A 6,587-nucleotide genomic window follows, 5' to 3' on the forward strand; every position below is an offset into this window, starting at 1 on the left:
TTTTCTTCTTAATTTTCAGTAACTATTTATTCATTTCATTTCGCCATGTCCATATTGCATTATTTACAGTAAGCTCACTGCATAAATTCTAATAAATTAAACTATAGCGAAACGCAGCGTTTGACTTCTCAATTTTGCAGCCCTAGTTTCTAGTCTAAAAATTGTAATTAAGGCTTTAATCATTCGAAAATTAAATACAGCTCATCATTTTTGTTTTTTTTATATCTTCTTTTCGGAAGTTGTATTAAGGGGGTATGGTACCCTAAAATATGGCGACGTTCATGAAAAATCTTGTTTTGTAAAAGAGCAGGAAGTGTTGGCGTCAATACTGTGAAACACTACCTCAAGAGGCTGTGGCTGGTTTCCATAGCAACCATTTTGAGTAAAACTCTAGAAATTTAATTTCTCTTCTTAAGTGTAATAACACACAATTGATCTTTATTTAAACAAACTTTTTCGTCCATTTGAGGGTACCATACCACCTTAAGGTCATTCCCAGGGGCGGGGCAGAAGACTCCTGAAATTTTCGTATAGGCATCAGCCAACAAAAAATGACGTCACATCCGGTTTAAACTGCGCTTCGCGGCTCGTTTCACAAAGCGAAAAAAAAGGCGTTTCAATTACTCATGATTTCCCTCTATTTGTAAACCATCAGTTTCGTGTCATTTTATATTGAGTATGGAAGGATGTTGCAGACACATTACTTCGACTTTTGAAGTAAAAATTTCGGGAAAAGAGAAAAGTTTATTATTGTTTTGAAGAAAAATAACGGAGAGCCTTCCGTCATCGTCTGGCGAATTTTACACATTTGCAAAACTGGTGTTGTTCCGACTTTTGGTTCTTGTTGTTCGTGATTTAGTGATAACAATAAGTGCAATAGCCTATACTGTTAACAACAACCTGGATGAAGTATTGCTGGCCATAGTTTGCACTGTGTACTACGGGAACATAATTAACAGAAGCCGTTTAGCTCCGAAAGTCGCTGTCACCAGAGCTTTTGTTGCTCTTGGCTCACGTGTATTGGTAGAAGAGACAAGCTGGATCGCATGCTGAAGGTCAGTATCCCACATTCATACATCTCTCGTTGAAGATTGTTGTTTTCAGTAAGATACAGTACATATGTATTGGTAGTTTGGGGTCATCAGTCTCTTTCTCTTTGGTGAGTGCTTTTAAAACGCCCAGCAAAAACTCGATTCACGGCATGGAAGCTTATGCCTCGCTGGATCGAAATTCGAGCAACATTTTTAAGTTCTAGTCCTCTTTAAAAGTAATTAAATCAATTATTCAAATCCAAGCCATCAGAGGGAATCTGCCATTGAAGCTGCCCTAAGTTAAGGTCCTGTTTATGGACCTTCCCCTTTGAAAATCGTGGGGGTGTTCTTTGAGGCAACACAGGTCCCATTTATATGGTCTCGGGTACCCGAGATAACCCTTCCCCTGAGGCAACTTTATCAAGTGTATCAGATTTTTGTGACCTGTTGGTGACCAGATTAACAGAATTCTGGCACATCGTAGGAGTAATTTATATACAATTTACAGCAAGCAACAGGCATCATTTTGTTAGTCCCATGCATATATGTAACTCTTGATTATTTTGAGATTTTATCTTTATTATGTCATCAAGGCAATTATAATATTTTGATTCCTGCTCCAGCAGGAGGGGGGGGGGGGAACTCTCCTCTATGTGCTATATATAGCTATGTGCAGCCCCAAAGGGTATGGTTATTCAGCTGTTTTGGTCATAAATACTCTAGGGTAAGGCTTTTGCCCTCTAGTCTTTAATTTGTTATGTTTTTTAGAATAAGCTACCTCAATTTTCATCATTATTGATAAGACCATCGACAAAAGTCCTTCAAAACTTATGTTTAGGGCAACTGTAGCAGTCGCAACAGTCATAAATGGGGTAGGGAAAATCACAGATTATGGTCATAAATAGGTTAAGGGTTTAACTTTTGTGAAGAGGGCCGCACTGACCCCCACCCAATTTTTCTGGGATGTACCAAACACATTTTCTTAGCAGTTACTACAGTCTTGCTTTAGTAAATCAAAATGGTACTTGCTGCCAGGTACTTTATAAAAGTATAACCCCTCCAGAAGCCTTCACAAAGTACATGTAATATCAGGTGCTAACAATTTTTTTTGTGGCTGATTAAAATTTGGTCTTAAATTGTACTGAAGTGGTGCAGATTTAATATAATTATATTTTGTCACACTTAGTTCACTTATTTTAAGACTACTCAGCAGCAACTAGTACCTCTTGTATGACCATGCAGTAACAGTATATTCCAAACAAAAAAAAAAGTACATGTATATGTATTACTATCCTGCCTGGAAGAGTGTGTAGAGAGAGCACACAGTGCAGTGCCCTACTGTATGTCTTTTGTTAGGTATAATAATCTTAAATTTAGAAGACTCATATTGATCTTAGAATTCACAAAAAAGTTGATTTCTTGACAACTCTCCTTTAGCTGTGTCACTTCATAATAAATTAGCAGTTTGGTATGTTGTAGCGTAGAACTTTAATTAATTAAGTTATCGCACCGGTATCACAGAGGTCATGCGTTAGAATCCAGTTCACACCTAATTTTTTTTTCAGGCTATAATTTCACCTTTGCTTAAGTTGTGTATAGTACGTTGCAATGATCAGTCATGTCTTTATAAGTTGATCAATGTATATATGTCCCACTGACTTATACTTTAACAGTCTATCTTAAAGTTTGTGTATTTGTTTTAGTGTGTGGTTCTAGAAAATGTCCATACCCACCCCAAGGAGATTATTGGAAATTCCAGGGATGGGGAGGGTCTTCTTAAAGAAAAGTATGAATAAAAATTGGAATTTCCATAGGGATGGGATGGGGAGATCTCTGTTTAATAAATACATAAATAATATGTACAGACCCATTATCTGATGTGAAGACTGTGCAATATATCCTGGCCAACGAGTTGCCAAGGTGTAGCATCCTTGTTATCAATTTCAAGTACCAAATAAAGAAGATCAGCATGTTAGATGGGAGAGGGGAATTTTTCAAAGTACCATAAACTAAAAATATATATATTTTCCAAACTCAATCATGTTAGTAGTGTTAGTGTCTATTTGTTTATTTATTTATTTAGTTATTTATTTATTTATTTATTTATTTATTTATTTATGAATACCTGTGAAGAGGTAGTCATACATTCTTGCAAATATTCTGGGAGTCTCCCACATACCATTTAGATCATCCAGTCCCCCAGGAAAGTTATGAAATTTATTGTCCAAGTAAACTACTGAACCATGGGCTCCAGTGGAGACAGTGCTATTATGATGCAATTTGCAGATGTGCTACATAATATGAGCTTAACAGTTTTGTTACCATAGCAGCAGACTGCATTTCAGACCTTCCCTGATATTCTAGGCTTTTCTGGCCACCTCATGGCCTTGATTAATGTTTTTCAAGCTGAAAATCACTGCATTATTGAAATTGGGTTAGAGGGGACTGGAAAAGATTGAGTTGCCAATTGGGAACATATTTTTATAGCCATATTAGTGTGTTGCCTGTAGAACTATAAGGCTACCAAGTTTCAATGATCTCTGCTGTATATATGGTCTGCACTTCATGTAATATTGGTTTTGGTGTATGACATCATTAGTCCTCTCATTTGCATATATTTTACACATTTTAAACTTAAATATCTCTAGAGTTAATGCAGATATTTGCAAAGGTAAACAGCATTTGTAATCTGTAGTGGAATTCTATTTGATACTCCTAAAAATCTGAATCAAGGAGTAAAAATTTGATGATAGTAGCATGCCAAATCATTGAATTGAATTTATGCTGCTGACATTTACATGTACTCTAAGGTGTTGAAGAGAATTTTGGAGGGGAATTTGGTGTGTTTATTGAATTGCCAGAGGTTGGTTGGCTGGTTTTGTTATTGCTTTGTCATTATCTTCCATGTATTTTTTTGTAAAAGCAGAGTGGTTGATGGCAAAAGCAAAACTGGCAATATTCCCACTTACCTGTGTTTCTAAAGTCATGTTTTTAGGTTTTTGTGGTCAATCTATTAGTAGTTGCACTGTCTTAAATTACAATAGAAAAGATGTGATATTAATTATGTAAGTTATACTTTGGTATCATTCATACCAAAATTATAGTAATTTTCTGGTTCAATGTTTTCCTCTGCATTAATTTGATTAAACTACTGTAGTTTATTTTTTAACGGAATTTAATTCTGTCAAAAGGGAGGTGGGAATCTGAGAACAATAGTGAACTAGACCAACAAATATACAGAAATCTACCACCATTGCTTTCATGGCTGAGTGGAGATGAATCTAAGTCAGACCAAAATTAGAAAAAAAATTACTGATTTATTGCAGGGTTGAAATGGGATCCTGGCTATGGGAGAGTAGGAATCGGGGCTGAGGGGGGTGGGTGGTGTGCTTGGGAATTTAAGAATCTCTCTGAAAGTGAAAACAAAATGTAGGTCTGAAAAGTTTAAAGCAGAGGTAAAAATTATACTTTAATATATCTTGTTTATTAAGGTGGTAATGAGCATAATACCCACTTAGGGTGAGTCATTGAAACAATGACATAATTTATGTTTGTCTTCTCTTAGGTGGTTACTTCCTGGCATATACACCCCACACAGGCATACAATGTTATGATTAGATGATGCAACCTGCTTTCCCATGTTTAACATACACGTAAGAGTATTGATCAGTGGACCAGTGTACAAGTGTGATTTCTCTACTGAAAATGAGAATTGTAATAAAGATACAAAGCCACTCTGGTGTGATTTATTTAATTATTCCTTAACGGTAAAGTGAACCAGTTAAACCAAAGGTTGCACTCTGTAAGATCAGGTGTACAAAAATTAAATAGAAAATTTCACTACATCAATTTTATTAATTAAGTATACTTCTCTGCAAAATATAGTTGGTATGTTGTTGTACTGGTAAGAATATAATTTGGAAATTTTTTATGGGAAATGTTTCCATTTTAAAATGTAGCTCAGATGCCACAACTAAAGTTCTCCTTTCTGTGGTGTTTTCTTTTGTGGTAAATTGTGAAAACAAATTATGTTGACCTACATGTAAGTTAAAAAAATATACAAGTAGTAGCTCTTCTGAAAAAAAAAATAGTTTTAAATTTGTTGTTGTTTCTTCCTGATCATTTTTTTCTTGAACATTTTTATTTTCCTAATAAGTAGTTTAGCTAGCCATAAAAATGTTTTGTTGTCTCTGAGACCATTTTCAAGACAAAAAAGAGATTTGAATATAAAATTTGAATTTGGGGGGTGGGGACCTTTTCGGAATTTCCCTACAAAGATCACAAGGTACAAGGGAAGAGGCAAAAATAGAATTTTAAGTGTTAAAACATATGTTTTCATTATCAGTTTGGGCCTCTCTGTGAAGCTGCATAGTATACTTGAGGATCATGTTATACACATTTTAATTCCAAATACAAATGGAAACTTGCATTGACAATCACTTAATCTCTTAGCACTGTTTTGTTTTTTTAATAATTGCCTTTTTTCACAAAACAATAATTTGAACATCTTTGTTTCACAAGCTGGGAGGGGGGGGGGGGGGGGTGGGAAGGGGTATTCTACAAAGTTTTAAATGGAAAGGCCTTATCTCAAGGTCCATTACCCCTTACCCTTTTGTATACATTTGTACCATTTTGATAAAAATGGCACCTCTTTTGTCGACCTTACATTTCAAAAGGGTAAATGTACCCCTTTAACAAACCTATTTAAGAATACTGCATCCCTTTTCTATTCCCTTGGAAAGAAGTTAATAAATAATATTATAGAATCTCTTCATTCTGGCTGAGGAGAGTAAATGAGAGCTTTTCAACAACATTTTAGAACCATGAGAATGGAATCCCTAAATGACAGATTTTCCTACCCTTTCATACACCTCAACTTGTGAAATCCCTATCATTGAGTTTATACGTGAAGCCTGAAAAAGGTACTCATCGTGAGCTGAGCCTCCCCATATAGGTCATTACAGAGAGCCTTACCACATACACAAGTCAGGAACTCTTGACAAGTACTGTAAGTAGATGCTGGCTTTAAGACTGGTCTGAGCCAGCTTCTTCAGTTTTTTAGCACAAACTTGTTGCTCTCCGTCAATTTCTAGTACAAAACCTTTTCTTTGCTGATCTGGTCCAAGTTCACAGACACTAGCATCACTCTCACGACACTGACTCTATCAATGTCACTCACAGTCTGATTCTTCAGTTTCACTGCACCATGCTTCATCATCACTCATCATTGTTAGACATGAGTTCATTAGCTTGTAAAATTCACCAGCCTGGCAGTGTCACTGTTGCTATTGCCTGTTCCCAGACTTCCTTTTATGGCTAGGTGTAGGGGCATGAAATTTCACTACTGTTTACGAACAATTTGTTTAGATGGCATATTGAAAGTGATGAATTACTGAAAATTGTCAGTATTGCTAGTGTTCTCTCATTTCCTCAGGGATTGAAATATCTTGATGTAAGATTACAAAGAGAAAGCACACTGAAATATAATGTACAATTTTTTAGTAACCTTTCAAAATGGGTTGCCAATATGACAGGGATTAATAGATGAGGAACTTG

The 6,587-nt window shown here is 35.7% G+C and overlaps 1 long non-coding RNA gene across 1 annotated transcript; it reads left to right on the forward strand.

Annotated features, from left to right (window-relative positions):
• The first annotated feature begins 575 nt into the window (after positions 1-575).
• LOC149095901 (uncharacterized) lies at positions 576-4,765 on the forward strand. Its single transcript, XR_016204596.1, has 2 exons — positions 576-1,055; positions 4,597-4,765. It is a non-coding gene; the product is annotated as an uncharacterized LOC149095901 (long non-coding RNA).
• Positions 4,766-6,587: the final 1,822 nt, after the last annotated feature.

This window comes from Orbicella faveolata, unplaced genomic scaffold (assembly GCF_042242905.1).
Source record: "Orbicella faveolata isolate gen_17 unplaced genomic scaffold, um_ofav_v1 contig_48, whole genome shotgun sequence".
In the NCBI taxonomy this organism is placed as follows: domain Eukaryota; kingdom Metazoa; phylum Cnidaria; class Anthozoa; order Scleractinia; family Merulinidae; genus Orbicella; species Orbicella faveolata.